At 49.6% G+C, this 15394-nt stretch overlaps 1 protein-coding gene across 1 annotated transcript in view; it reads left to right on the plus strand.

Moving 5' to 3' along the window:
* Positions 1 to 7897: 7897 nt before the first annotated feature.
* The window catches only part of LOC144145822 (uncharacterized), a 310476-nt gene continuing 302979 nt past the window's right edge, over positions 7898 to 15394 (plus strand). The window contains exon 1 of the mRNA XM_077677578.1: positions 7898 to 8463. The gene's annotated coding sequence lies outside the window, so the exon portion shown is untranslated. The remainder of the gene's footprint in view (positions 8464 to 15394) is intronic.

Below are 15394 nucleotides of genomic sequence, written 5' to 3' on the forward strand. Positions count from 1 at the left end.
AACAACCCATTTATCAACCGCGCAATAATCAGCCGGCCGGGGCCACGACTAACATTGCACATCGTCGGGCCACGGCGGATGAACCATGACCTGATAAATATTCCGGGGCGCCACCGCTATTCGCATGCTAATGTTTTTTGTGCTAAGAAATGAAACGCGTGTCCATTTTTCAAGCAGGGCTCGACCAGTTCATTCCTTGCTCGAGTTACATTCCCAGCCTTGAAAACGTCTTTCTCAAGCTACTTCGCTCGAGTACCCCGGTCGCCTTCCAGCCTTCCGGATGTATGATGCGACACAGTCCTGGCATTCAGCTTTTCAGACGACACTAATTTTCCCCCGCTGAGAGGCAAGTGTATGGTTTAGGGACCTGGTTTGCGAGTGTGCACTCCGGTTGGAAGACCACCCTATATAGCAAGAAAGCCTATAGGGCCCGTGTAATAGTGTCAGACACACCCTGAACAAATCGTATAATACACAAGCTGACCTTTTTACAGCAAAGATGTATACCTCTACCCACCAACGGTTTCATTTACTTGAACAGAAACGCCAAGGCGCCAAGGCGTGAGACGCCGAGCGCATGCGTCAGGCTAATGAGGCCTACAGCATAAAGCTCAGATTCTGTTGAGGCAACCACAAAACAAGCACTGAAGTTGCATTGTGGATGCTAAGGCTCCTGTGAACAGTGGGACCCCCCCTCCCCATGTGTTTCTAGTAAAGATTATGTTTGTAGATTGGCTGTAAAGGCTATAGGCAGCACTAGTGAAACTAAACAGAGCAGTTTTTGCCCAAGACGCCCAGCGCATACGTCACGCTAGGCAGGACCAAGCGTTTGCGGCCGTAGAAGCCGAGCGTAGTGTCGGTAGATAAGGTATCAGAGTACCGCTACAGAGGCACGCAAGTCAGCAACGGCGGCCATTTTGTCGTTTATCAGCGTTGCGCGATTTCCGGCCGCCTTTACGGCCTCGCCGTTAACTTCGACCTGATAGTTTGTTAACAACACTGCCGAAGATGCCGCTTTGCTGCATCTGTGGAAAAACTTATGCTGCTGAGATGCTGCTACACGCGTTATCTTTGATTCCCATTCGAACGACGTCAGTCGCGCGCATCCGCAGAGCGGTGAGGACAAGCTAAACCTACCGGAGTTGACCGACTAAAACGCATAAACAACAAAATGGCGGCGCTATGCATAAATCGTCGCAGTGTAAACAAATGTGACGCAATGCGAACTGACCAATGATCATGGCGGCGCCACGGAACAATACGAGAAAAAAAAAATGCGCATACTCTGTACCCCTGTCTAGTGACACTAGCCGAGAGCAAGCGGCGTTTGTAGTGATTTACAACAGCTTTTCTGGACATCCACTCTCGCAGGGCGGGATGGCGACCATTCCTTTTTTTTTTTTTTTTTGATCATAGCCCTCTTGCATGCGCCGTCGAGTATCGTCAATTAAAGCACGAAGGCAGCTGCATTTATGCAACGCAGAGACAACGTTTTCTTTAGATACTTGTGCCTGACGTTGCTGATCCGATGACAACGCCTCAAGTCGTTACAGAAAAGAGCTCTAAGTCTCTTTAATCTTCTGAAGCATGATGGGAATCAAAGGACAGCAAAGACCCGCTGCCACAGGGATTTCAATCTACCGTATTCTCAAGGTAACTATTTCGGCCACCAGTGACACCCGAAATACCCCAAAACACCATAAAACAGCTATTTCCCATTATTGTTACTTTCACGAGCAAACTGAACGCCTCTGTAGGTACTATTTAGCGCCGAATGTAAGGCACGCACAGTCTTTTTTCGAAATTTAATAGACCACGCCGGAAGTTTCTAGGCCACAAAAAATTCTAAGAAATCGGAAGTGTCGTCAACTAATGTTCCATTAGCATAGCAGCGGTGGGACTTAAACGAGATGTCAACGAGCTGAACGAGAGCGTTTGCAAGTTTTGTTACTCTAAATTCGCGGCAAAGTACGTTTGCGTTAGATGAAACGTCACTAAATTTATGACGTTGTCGAGAGATCTAGTTAAGTGCGGCTTGCCAGTGTAGCATCATCGCTCTGTCCCTTCTCAATAATGTCAACGGCCAGCCTGCTCAAAACATTACTAAAAAGGAACCGTCAGAACACACAATTACCTTGTCTTTCAAGCACTGGGAGCGGACTGCCTTGACAAATTCAGCAAATATTTGCCAGAATTGGCAGCCGGCATCTGACAATACTGTGGCGTCTGCAGTTACGCTGTGAACGGAAGCGCCATTGGCTCTTATTTCCGCCAAGAGCGGTAGATGGCGCCAAGCGCAACTTCGTGCCCAGCTATGCCGGAAAAATCGCCCACAGCAAACACGTTTCACCGCCTCCCTTGCGCGTTCTGCGGCGAAGCGACCTTAAGTAATCTTTACGAGGGATCAATACAATGTATTTTTGACGTGCTTATTCATTCCATTATGCAACAACGATGTTTTACGGGCATCAAAGAAAATAAAATTGGGTGGCACGATTACGAAAATACTGCTAATGTGCACATGCACTCGTAAATTCAAATGTTTAAAAGAGGTGGCCTCGAACCAACGACTTGTCTGCTGGTAACATCGGTTGCGTGCTACATGCCTAAAATCCGATAGTGTTTCGGGTACAATGTCTTCCCAATGAAGTTGCGTCTTGGTAAGAACCTTCCTGCTCCACTATGTAACCACGCGCGCTTTGCAAAAACGTAACAGCAAGAAAAGTTCTGGGGCTCAGGGCCGCGCTTTGCCAATTTAGTTAGCTGCAGCAGCGTTAGTATACGCATTTCGGGATGACCGTTTCTGTACGTTAGGTTATTCCAAAATATTTTTTTCTGTATCTTCTGACCCTCCACGTGATATGAGTAGTGAAAAATTCGAAGTGTAATTAGGAGCGCTTCACTCGACAGAGCTCATTAATAAGCACCACGTGGTTGAGCTTCCCTAAACTCTGTTTAGTTCAGACTCAGTCCATCCGTTCTGTGAATTTTTAGGGAGAGAATTTCTGGAGTCCCCGTGATCATCTTGCGTAGGACCGCACGAGTCTGCGGTAAGTATTGATTGGAGCGTCATCTACGCAGTGATTGTTGCCAGGCGGTACTGAATTCATTTCATTTTCTCCTTCGTTTCTATCCCCATTTAGTAGTCACATCAGTTGTTTTCCGCGCCTGACGTTTTTTGTTTGTTTGTTCGTAGACATTTGTAAACACTCGGTTTTGAACCTACCTTGCTGGCAATGTGTCTCCGCCTCATAGCACATGTGTCTTGTAAGAAAGCAGCCGGTGTAGGTTTTAACAGGTTTAGTAAGCTGCGTACCGGTTGTGCTTTACAGAGAAGCTGTGAACGGCACTTTTATCGTCATTCTGCGTGGTGTGCGTTACCGGAGCAATAGCAAGCCCCGGTTACTAAATCCCTAGAAGCATCGCGGAATCGCAGCCTCCTAGACCGAGGAGGCTGGCCAAAACCCCCATTCTGCAAATTAAGATAAATAAATGTTCACTACAACTACTGCTACTACTTCAAGCCGAATGCAGTTGTGCTTTAGAAACAGATTTCTAATCGGGGGAATGTTTTACGGCTGCAAAAAATCTGAAAATGTGAAAATTAACCTTACGGCTCATACCAAATGTCCCTTGGGGTCTATCCAGTGACAACAGGCAACTTTGGTATGAGCCGTAAGGTTAATTTTGGGGGGAGCAAAATTTTGTTAAGTCCGTCTTCGTAGTCGTTCCTCAGACTAAACTGCAACAGTTTACAGATAATATGCACAAGCTTCCTAATGCCATGGGCTTATTCTATACGTGTTTCTGAATGGTTTGTTTATTTTTGTTTTGCTTAAGAGATATAGCAAAATTACTAATGGCGAAAGCAGGCATCAAACGCGTAGGTTTATGCGTTATCTCGCTCTGGCAAAATATTTGTCGGCAGTCGTTACTTGATGATAGGCAGAGTTTGTAGCTTTGACCACGCACCCCCTCCCCACCTCTCTAGGTGCGTCAGTGATACTAGCTGTCGAAGTTAGCTTAGCCGTAAAGCGTTTAACGAGAGTCTCCCAACTCAAAAGGCACGAGAGCCAACACAAGGAATCTTTAGTTCTTCAAACATCTTCAATTTTTATTTTACTGTAAACTAGGCTATTTGCAGACTACTTGTCTTATTTCTAGCTCGAAGCAAAGACAAGGTTGCTTCGGTTACCATAAATTTTGCTCACATTACGTAGTAACATTAATAGAATTTGGACCAAGGTGCCAGCTTACCAATGAGATAACTACATCTTGATATTAAACTAGTTTCTGCCACTTGGATTTTTCAGGTACGCCAACAGCGAAACACTTGGGGACCCTAGTATCACTATAGCTCTCGCTCAGTACTTTCTGCGGACACCTACGTCCACGTGTCCTTCAAAGCCGAGGAGGCTTATTACCGCGGACCACGGAGTAGTCATAAATGTCTTTCAGCAAAACCGCTCAAACGATCCCAGCTCAATGGAAAGTCGGTTTACGTGTGAGCGCACGAGTTACCGAACTATTTTTCCTTCTTTTTCAGTTCCAGGCAAAAGGCTGTGCGAAAAAGCCAAGTAATCATGGTTACTTGGCTTTCCTGCATTGCACTATTCTGAATGCACTGCAGCGCATTCAGGGTATCCAATGCACGGAGACTGAAGTAAGGGTGGCAGTTCACGAGGAAGGCGCTACGCACCCATGAGAAAAGGCAGCAAAAAGAACAAAACTGCCGAGTACCGTATTCGCACGATTCTAACGCGCCCCAGATTTTAACGGGCAGGAAAGTTTAGTTAAAAATTGCAAAAAAATATGTTTTTATTGGACTGAAATATACTTTTGGAGGCGTTCGTTTACATGAAAATTCTGCTGGCCGAGGCCGATTTCCACTTTGAGCCCGACTGTAGCGCTCACACAAATTTGAAGGTTACTCTTAGCAAAAAAGGTGCGCGTTAGAGTCGTGCTAATACGGTACCCAGCAGCTGGCCTCCTTAGCACAACATAATCGGCAAAAAACACTGAAGAAACAAAATAAACACAAGGACACTTTCTTGTAGAGAGCCTCACGGTCACTGGTACTATGTGTCAGTTCGCAGCGGGTTTGTCTTTGTTCTTTTGCCAACGTAGCCGCACTGTACGCCTTACAGTTATATTCGTGTTTGCGTTATTTGCGTGCATGAATGGTGCCCTGCTTCGCCCGCTTGAATTTTCGGAAGATCGTGAATTGAAGTAGCTTTGTTTAAAGGAATTTCGACGTTGAACCAGCTGGTAGAAAGAAGAATCTGAGGGGCTCGAGCGTAAAGCCTTTAACTCAAGTCGAAGTGAGTCGAAGTTGAAATCGAAGTGCTTCGCAAGTCGAAGTCGAAGTCGAAGTGCTTCTGAAGACGGAAGATTACGGCATGCCCTCAACTAACGCTGCGCACTGATCGGGGAGGCAGAATTTCCAGCGAGATACCTTCTCTTTCACTTTTAATTTGATTTAAGCAAGAACGCTCCATGTGATCATTACCCGCCGCTAGTCCGCTACACGGTGACTCCCTAGAACGCCGACAGAATGTGTTTCCCTACATTTATCCTCTTACGTTTTCTGAAGTACAACAATATCCGAGCAGTGGCCGTGGTAAATAACTGCCCTGCGGAAAGAAAACCAGTTGAAACAAGCGCGTAAGAGAATAGCAAAGGGGAGCGCCCTGTGTCGTCAACTTCGTCGACTACATGCCCCACTTTGCGACTCCTTTGCAACCCAACTTTACCCAAAACGTTGTCACTTCGCACCCTTCTTTTTCCTATCCCTCAGCCATTTATGCATACACCGTTTGGAAGCGGGACGACGCGTATGGCCTCTGTAAGATGTGTTTGAGCTGGTACGCCTTTTTGAGAGCCGAACCCGCGCATAGGTGACGATGGTAGAAATCACTGGTTCGGGAAAGCTATACACCACCTTTCGTATGGGTACCAATAAACCAGTTATTATTAGAATTCAGCTGTTTCTTTATTTTCATGCCCATTTTAGAGCAAAAAAATGGGGAGAGGCAAGTTTTCGCAGACGTTCCAATCGTGATTTTGCGTGCGTGTTTTCAAGCACAGTAAGCCCAAGTAAGCTGCTCTCAAAACAAATTTCCAGAACAGGCTGGACATAGAGGGTTCGCTATGAAGACCGCAAGCGCCTATACAAAAATGTTTTCATTTCATTCGACATTAGTTTACGTTCGTCAAGATCAAATAGGTTCGGTGAAAGCCCACTTCATGAACTCGAAAGTCGTTTAGCTCGCATTTTGTGGCAATATTTTCGTCCTGCTTCCCAGCTCCATTTGTCTATAAAGCGAAACCGAAAAGTAATTTAACTATAGCCCCACCACTTCGTTCGTTGAGCGCGGCAAATATTCTTTTCGCCCTCTGCTGGGCAGACTTCGCTCGGGCCGTCCGGCTCGCTACGCCTTCAGCAAGCACACAAACTACCCTCGCCTGAGCCCGCTTGCTTTTTTCATCTCGACGACGAGTTCCAGCTCGTACGAAGCGTGGAGGGCGTTCTTTCTCGTTGGAGTCGATTAATGTTCGGTGACAGTGAGAGAGCCATGCTCTACCGCTCGTGCACATCGGGTGGACGTTAACGGAAATGAGCCTGTCTCTCCCCGATCTTCTGCGTGTAGAAGGGAAGACTCGACACCCGCAAAAGTTCTTGGAATTCTTGTGACAAATCGCCTCCGTATGCTCGGTCCACTGAGTCGCGCCACATTTCATTGCCCTCAGTAGTCTCTTCAGTCCGCTTCGTTGGCGATTACGTACATCCGTTTAAACCGCAAAAATAGCGCTCGCGCTCTGCGCGTAGTCTGGGAGGACTACGGGCTACTTGCGTGAGCGCGTGCGTGTCTGTGCGCGCGCACGTAGGCGCGTGTGTGAAAAGCACAACTCACTCGAACCCCTTTGTTTCTGCACTGGAAAATTTCACATCCGTCTGAAGTGCAGCCGTGCAGTTGCAAAGGAAAGCTATAAGCTTTCGCAGAAACGGCTTTCGCAAATCCTGCTTCGCAGAAACTTACTCCACCCTGGGGGCTTGCCCAAAACTGGTTGGCTAACTCCTTTACTTCTATCCTGGTGTCCAGGCCTGAGACAGCACGGTTGTCCCATGATCTCCTGGACTGGTAAACCACTCCCACATCACCAGGCTAAAAATAAAGTTTTTCAGCATCTTCATCTGCGGGTGTCCCGTTGTGGTAGAATAGTTTATCGACCTTCTTAATCCGTGGCAGTAAACGAAGAATTTAAAAAAAGGAATGTCTGGTCAATGCTCAGTGCAAAAGATCAACATGTGCAAGAACATGTTGTGCAGACAGAAAACCCAATTTTTTTTCGGAGATCTATTTTATAGGTATACTGCAGTTGCTGGGCTAAGGGCATTGGGCAGCACTGAGGCCGCTATGAAATTGTTACGAGGGCATGTGCCGAGCTGCTTCCAAGATAAACTTACAACTTCCCACTGTATTGCTGCTCCATGGTCAGAGCCGGTATAATTAAAACCGGCAAACACCTCCGTGTAGACCGTTTTGTTCTCTCCGCAGGCCCATGGATGAGCAGTGGGACGAAAGTGACGCATCCGAGGCTCCCACGCCGCAGCAATGCAAAATCGCTTTTCTTTCCCGGGCGGATGCGGCGCGCTCCGGAAAAGGAACAGCGCCGGCCGTTCGACGCGACCGGCGGACCGCGGTGCAGTGCATATATCTGCCGCCTCCGCGGGAAGGAAGCAGGACTCGGGTCCTCCTCCAGGTGAGCGTACAGGTCCGCTCTCTCTTCGGAGCCACCGCCGTTACGTCACGCGTGGTGCGCTGGGGGAACCGGTTTCCCCCCCACGTGACGCCCTCTCCCGCGGCAGCCAGGGAAAGCGGTCTGCCGAGCCGGCAGCGTCGGGGCCAAGGAGTCCGCGCTGAGGATCGGCCACAACAGTCGGTGTGCCCGTCGCAGCAACTATGGCACGCAGGCCGCCGCCAGCCCGTCCGACGCAGCAGCAACACCTGCGGCTCCACTGAACACCGCTGCTCCTCCTCCTTCCTGGACCGGTGCGCGCCGCGTGGATGACCGCTGCAGCCGCAGGAGGAGAACCGTTCCTTGCCGCCGCACCGACCACGACGACGGTGGATTACCGCACGGTCGACACGATTGCCGCCGAGTTGACTTCGACCGCGGGTGCTGTGCTGCGCGCGGAAACTGGACTCTAGATCCGACCAGGCCGCGGCTGCGTACCGCTTCTTTCGTTTCTCCCTCTGTGCGGATCGAAGCCCGTGCTCCTTCCTTCTGGGAGTTCGCGCCGGCGCGGACTCGCGGAGGAAGGCGGGAGGGAGCCCAGTGTCGCGTCTTCTCCCGGATTTGACCACCACTGCCGGCGTGTACCGCACTTGTGCTCGCGTTTCCTGTGGTCTCTCTAGCATCTCCGTCGACGGCTCAGGCCTAGGCCGGGGCTTTGATAGCGTGAGTACCCGCTTCTTTTTTCCCCTGCCTCCTACGCAGACTTTTTTCGCGGTTTTTATTCTTCCGATCGCTCTCCGCTAGACGTCTGGAACCACTCTGGTTTGGCAATAGCCGCACAATTACATACGTAGCTTTATTTATTTAGTTATTATCGCGAGTAACTGTGCGTTGTAGCTTCGTTAGCCAACCACTATTTTTTTTTTCACTGCCAGTGCAGATGTTTGACCACTAAAGTCTTCAAGAAAACGAATTCAGTCGGGATAGTCATATTGCTTTAAGTTATCAAAATATAACAAAATTTTCGCCTGAGCCGACACATCGGTGGTTCATTGGGGGGGAAAAACGTTACCAGTCACAGTGCTCTATTTCACACCTCTCTTCGGTTTCTCGAAGACACTGCTACTGGGAACTTCGAGCTAGGAGTGGCGAAGAGGCAAGCAAAGTCCTTCGGGCAAGGTAGATATTATTGGCAGCGGGAAATGAAGAATTTAGCGGCTAGTTGGTCGGCTTCGGTCTACTTTCCTGTAGGCCGTTGCAAGATCGTAAGACCTTCGCGGACGGGAGCTGTAAAACGGTGCGGATGCCTGCCTTGACGTGACCATATATAGATCCGGTCGCCGTTAACCGGCCGCGTTGTGACGTTCTTTAGGCGCCGGCCATAACAGATGGTCAAAGGCGGTTTTAGTTCACCCCGAATTGGTCTCGCATTTCCTTCACGGTGCATTTAAATGTGAAAACCGGTGATGATTGTTGCTATTGTCCGACATCCGTGTCCGATGAAACGCTCTGAAATGGGAATGATAAGTTCCGTTGGACAGGTGGCGGCTGCTCCCTCTTTGAATTTATTCCAATACTCAGCTCCCTATTTACAATCTTTACGGTTTTCTTGAAGACGCAGCTCGTAACTGGTGAAAGTCAGTCTCGGGTGTCAGATCGTCCCCTCTATGGCGCTCTAGATTTTGTTTTAGCTGAGAGGGTGCTTACGGTCGTTGGCGCTTGGTGCGGTGGTACTACGGGCGACGCCTTCGCGCGAACGTGTTTCGATTCAGGGTTCGGTGACCAGGATTCTGAGGTACAATGCTGGCGTTTCAGCGAACGCTTGCTCTACACATTGTTGAAACTGTTGTGAGCTTTGGTAAGACGCACAATTTAAGACCATTAGAAGAATTGCGACTACAGAAAGAAGCATTCTCGTGTTGGTAACCTTTATATGTGTGTTACGCTGTCGTAAGCAAGCAAGGAATGTAGTCATGCTTACATAAACTATGTACATGGTGTACTGCTCGTTTTCTATGAGTTGCACTACAACAAAACATGCAGACCATTCGAGGCTATATATACCTCGCGTATGAAATAACAGCAGAACGACAGTTTATTCTTAATTCCCATCGAGAGAGACAACTGCAGTCACTTGAGTTCAAGCGTATCGGCGAGTTCCTGCACAGCATGAGGCAGGGATGGTTCCGGAGGGCATGTAACAGTCATTTCGTCTTGATTTCGCTCGATCTTAGCCGTTGCGCATCCATCGTCGACCACGTAATCTGCCGCGGCGGCCGGAACAACCGCGGGGTAGCGACGAACATAGCTCCACTTCTCCACTTACGGTCACCACAACGAGCGAAGAATCCGCGCCAACAGGCGGTTCACTCGGACAGCCACGAAACGTCGCGAGAGCCTCGCTCGTCCGTCGCCTCGCCGCGTCCGGTTTGCGATAGCGTCCGTTCAGCATCCGCGCCTGTAGCGGCGGCGGTCGAAAGTTCCGTTACACGTTCTCGAAGCGCAGCCGCAGCAACGCCGATGTGTGAACGAGCGCGTACGCGCCGAATTTCCCTCTTCCGAGTGGTCTGTCCTCGTTTTCGATGGGTTTCTCCCCGGCCGTCGGCACGATGCAGCGGCGGCGGCGGCTTTGGCGAGTACGTGGAGCAGCGGCAGCGGCGCGGCTGCGCTCAATATGCATCGCCGCGTCTCGCACGGCGGGGAGCGGGAGTAGCGAAGCCGGCCGGCCGACCGCGTCGTCGTCGGCTTTGCTTGTCTTCGCTTTCAGCCGCCCGAGACAATGGGAGCCGGCGGCGGCGGCACTGCAGCCCGCCGGTGGGCCTCCACCACCACTTACTCGTTCCCGTTAGTCGCCCCCGCGGTTCTAGCGAGTTCGCGCAGGGCGGCCCGATGCTTTCTTTAAACGCGCCCGACCCTGTCCGTATCTCTGTTTACCGACTCGCACTCCACCTTTCCTTTCGTTCTCTGTGGATGCTTTATCGAAGGAGAGAGGTTTCGTGGACGTTCGTGTGTAGGGCTGGCGGTATAGGTGCACGAAATCCTCGTCATAACGATGTCTCCGCTGGACAAATTACTTACTTTGTTATAAGCGGTGCTTCGTTACAAGCAGAGGTGATTTGATTTCCCTGCTTCGCAGCTGGGACCACGAAAAATTCGAATACAGCGATTTTCTTAAAGCGAGAATATACTCTATGTGCGTTTAGTGAGCGCGGTGTGAGGCACGAATCGTGTGCAGTTGAATGCAACCGCAACAAACCAGCCTCACCAGCATCCTCCTGGAACCGTATTAATCTCGTTTAAACTCAACGTCAGTAAGAAAAATAGTTGTTTCGCAACCGGCGACAGAAATTTTCTGAATGCAACGACTACGTGGGTGGCCTTCTTGAACCCGTCCGCACGCACGCCGAATCACAGTGCGTTCTGCAGTAGGTGTTGCCGCCGATGAATTACTGGTGTAAACCGGTATCTGTGAGGTGCTGATCGAAAACAACAAAGGCTGGTTCTGCCTGTACTTCGAAAAAAAGGAAAACTGTCCTAACGACAGACGATTGCGTATAAGACAATGCGTCCTTCTCGACATTTCCCGTCCGTGAGGCCGCGATCACCGGCGTCTTCCGTAACTCGGGGCGCACGCTTGAATGGATTGCCTTCGACGTCCGCCCTACATCTGGGCTTCGGTCGTGTCGGCGCGAGCCGGCGTGCGCGCGGGGTTTCGCAACGAGTCGCATACCTATCGTCACCGACGAAGTCTTGTACGCACCTTGTCGCTGCGTTGTTGGATTGGGCGTGCGGCCCGAGTCTTGTTGACGTCCTGCAGCGGCACTGTGACCTTCGTTAGACGCGTGTGCGATACTGCGTGGGTTAGCTGTTGACGTACTGGGAGTTTCGAAAAGACAGGACAGTCGCGGTCCGTTGCATGTGTACAGTGTGACAGTACTTTGGTTTTTTCCATGGGACCCACTTCTTGTTATATTTGCGTGCGAAGTGTGAAATGAATGTCAATGTCAGTAAACCCTCACGGGGACTTCAAGCACCTGACAGGAAACTTTGCATTACGCATGAACGCGGTTGTGAGGTTCCCTAGCACTTCAAAATGCGTTTTCTTGTGTAGTTTGAGGCTTGCTTATTTTGTTCATCCTCCGTAACTTGAACTGTGTTCTCACTTCACTGCTTCGTCTCAAAGCAACCTAGAAGGTGTATCTTTTGTTTTTAAAGCGAAGCTTTAGTGTTCTCACTGATGCCGTCTGTAACGTATAAACGCCCTGCAGGAAAGCCAACTTTCTTTGACGATGATGATGAGTGACGGTGGGTGAAGGGAAAGAAAAAAAAACGCTTCCGGCGGCAGGAATCGAACCTTGGTCCCTCGCGCTTTGAAGCCGGTGTCTAACCGATTGCTTCATTCAGACTTTTTTTTTTTCTTTAATGCATGGAAATGTTAGAAAACTTCAAAAGACGAGACACTTAACACACAATTTAAGCACTAACAGACAGTCGAACAAAGATAAAAACTCAGGCAAGCAAACGCACGCATCCAAAAGAGGCAGCCACTCTGGTGGATCACTCTGCGCAGCATAAACGCTCCGCACCAACGCCGCCTGTTCCCGAAAAATGCACTTGGTCGGCCTAGGGGGTTCCGCATGCCGATCAGTCATACGGCACTTCCACAAGCTAAACAATCCTAGGAGAACGAAAACGTCATATGGCACCCGATTAACATCTTCAAATGGCAGGAAGCGAATGGTGTACGGGGTGATGTCGATGTCCTTTTTTAGTGTCCGCTGCAAAACGTCCCAGAAGAACACAGCGTCCCGGCACAACACAAAACAATGATCAATTGTCTCTGGTTGATTACAGAGGCGACAATTGTCCGACCAAGGAATAGACATTCCTTTTTCGCGCAGCCATGTCTTAACTGGGAGTGTGGAAGAATGAAGCTTGAAGAAAAATGTCTTTGCATTTGGCGGGATACACATGCTCATTACGCGTTTTAAAACATTGCTTTTCTGGTGGCCTAAGTAAGGCTGGCGATAAACAGGCACCGGGAATAGACTTTCAATAAGAGTGTTCGTCATAGTTTTCCTTGACATGCTGAACAGATATTCCAAGGAAAACCGCGCGGTAAGAAAGTTAAATGACTCCACGACCTCTTTGAGAAATCCCCATGGAGGCTTCGTATTGACCTCGCCCGTACATACAAGCAAAAAAGGCAAATGGAAACTTATGCGCTGCTGAAGTACAGTCAGTAAAAGTGGGTGATCAACCAATTTGTAGAAGAAAAAACGAGACACAAGTTGGTGCACAAACAAATGCATGAGCCCAACACCCCCTGCCTTTAAAGGGAGAAACAAGTTGTCCCTGCGCATAGGTTCCCATTGAGAGCCCCACACAAATGTTGCAAAAACTCTATGCAGGGCCTGAACCTTTGCTCGCGCACAGTGAAGCACTTGAAGCACATAAAGGAGCTTTGTGGCAAGGAAGACGTTACACACTCTTGCACGTGCAAACACAGAGAGGTCTCGCCCATTCCATGCCTGCGATGCGCGCTTAACTTGCGTGAGCGCTGATGACCAATGAGGCCCTGTGTTCCGTATTTGATGATTGCTTCATTCAGACATGATCGAAACACAATCCAAACTCAGACGACAACCCAAGAGTCCGCCGCAATCGAGAAAGCTTCGCGTTCAACCATCGTCGTCGTTAGACGGGGGGGCCGCGCGATATATTTTTTATAATATCAGATGGAAATTATGAAGGTCACGACAGACACTGCGAACCGACAAGCCGGCAAACTGGGTGAAGGAAGCAGAGACCGCCATTTAGATACATGTGGGCTCACGGATCTATGTTTCGTATTTGTCGGGTGTTCAAACCTTGAGGCGTGCTCCGCAGCAGTTGAAGTTTTGTAGCGTGAGCTACACTGGCCGACGTTGAGCAATTTCGCGTGGCTCCTGAAGAGCCCTGCTGCGCATGCGCGAGGAGCAGTGGCGTCTCACGGCGTACAGCTGGCGCGCCTGAGCCCCCGCCGGCGCGATTGGATTTGTTTGAATTTAATTAAATTGGTTTGTAATGGATTGGATTTAACTGAAAAACATTTTAGCAGCAGTAAGCATGGTAATCAGCTAATCCTAGACAACCAGGGAAGCTAAGAATACCCAGCTGAACCTTAGCTCACGCTACGTATACCTGGCATAGCCGAGCTAAGCCACTGCTAATTTTTTGCTCCGTGCTGAGACGACCCCGTGTGCGCTAAGTGTTGAACCACGCGTCGATAAACTATAGCACTGTCTCCCTCGACGCGTTGTCTTATTTTTGTTGCAGTATAAAGGAGAAAAAAAAATGTGCCCATCTCCCCGCGAGGGGCACTCGAGTAAATGCGTCGCATAGGGGGTGGGTGTATTGCGTTAACGTTTAGTGTTTGGGGGGTTGGTGCTATCACGTGTACACCACGCAGCTATCACGCCGCTAGCACGCCGCTGACGACGTAGTTTGAATGAGTCAAGGATATAAGGTGCGTTCGTAGCCTTTGATTCTGTGTCGGTTTTGTGGCGCAGTGGGAAGAGCACCATGTACCTCGCGTTCCGCCCACAGGTAGTGAATGCGTTGTATCAGCAGCTTCTTGACGTAGTTTGAATGAGTCAAGGATATAAGGCGCGTTCGTAGCCTTTCATTCTGTGTCGGTTTTGTGGCGCAGTGGGTAGAGCACCATGTACCTTGCGTTCCGCCCGCAGGGTCGTGGGATCGAAACCAGGCGCCGGTAACTGTTATTTTTTTTATAGTGTAGGGGGAGGCTGGCTGCTGCGGACGCCGACGCACGGGTGACATCGTGAGTTATACAAATGCTCTGCATTTAAAAACAAACAAAGAAGCCGTAACATGTCTGGCGCCAAGCGTACCCTTTGTTCAGAGATCAGTTCGCGGCACATTTGGCGATAACACGGAAGGCACGCGGCACGGTGGGAACAATCTGCCTTGTGTTTTGCCGTAAAAAGACGGTCATCATCTCAAACGACTCGCGGCATTGAATACCCGGTTGTTTGCATGCCTCTCGTATAAAGCAGCGCCATTTGCGGCCGCGGAAAATGGCATGCGCGCATCAAGAACTGCCAGTGGTTGTCTCGAAGAAGAAATGGCCATAAACATCGCGTTTCTTGCCCGACGCGACCCCTGTAACATCAAGGGTCATGCGAGGCAGTCGTCACTGTTTGCAGTCCTGTCTTCTGTCGAATCCTTCCGGTATGCGAGCTCTCGCGTTTCTCTCCCGAAAATAATGCCCTAAACGTCAGTTTGTCCGAACAAAATGCGCTTAGTGCACGGGTGGTCGTGCAGAAAAAAAACGACAACTAAATGACACGCAAGGGGAACCGAACTGGCCGTTTTCTAGGCTCTCCTAACAACCTGGCCGCTGATCCTTGCTAGATAAATATTACGACATAGGAAAAGAAGTGAGCGATGGTGGAATGCGACGGGCTAGGGTCACCGAGCCATTTATGATCGATTCCGACAGCAGAACTCATTCTTCGTGCTTTTATTCAAAAGCCTATAGTGCGTGCGTTGATTTTTTTTTTTTTTTTCGTCAAAGCTGCGTTAAATTTTACTTTTCCACGTTAAAGGGATGCGAGCGGTTGCTCTTTTAAAAGGGCCGCTTCACTCCGTT

Source organism: Haemaphysalis longicornis, unplaced genomic scaffold (assembly GCF_048455015.1).
Source record: "Haemaphysalis longicornis isolate Haplotype H1 unplaced genomic scaffold, Haemaphysalis longicornis Haplotype H1 scaffold_7, whole genome shotgun sequence".
In the NCBI taxonomy this organism is placed as follows: Eukaryota; Metazoa; Arthropoda; class Arachnida; order Ixodida; family Ixodidae; genus Haemaphysalis; species Haemaphysalis longicornis.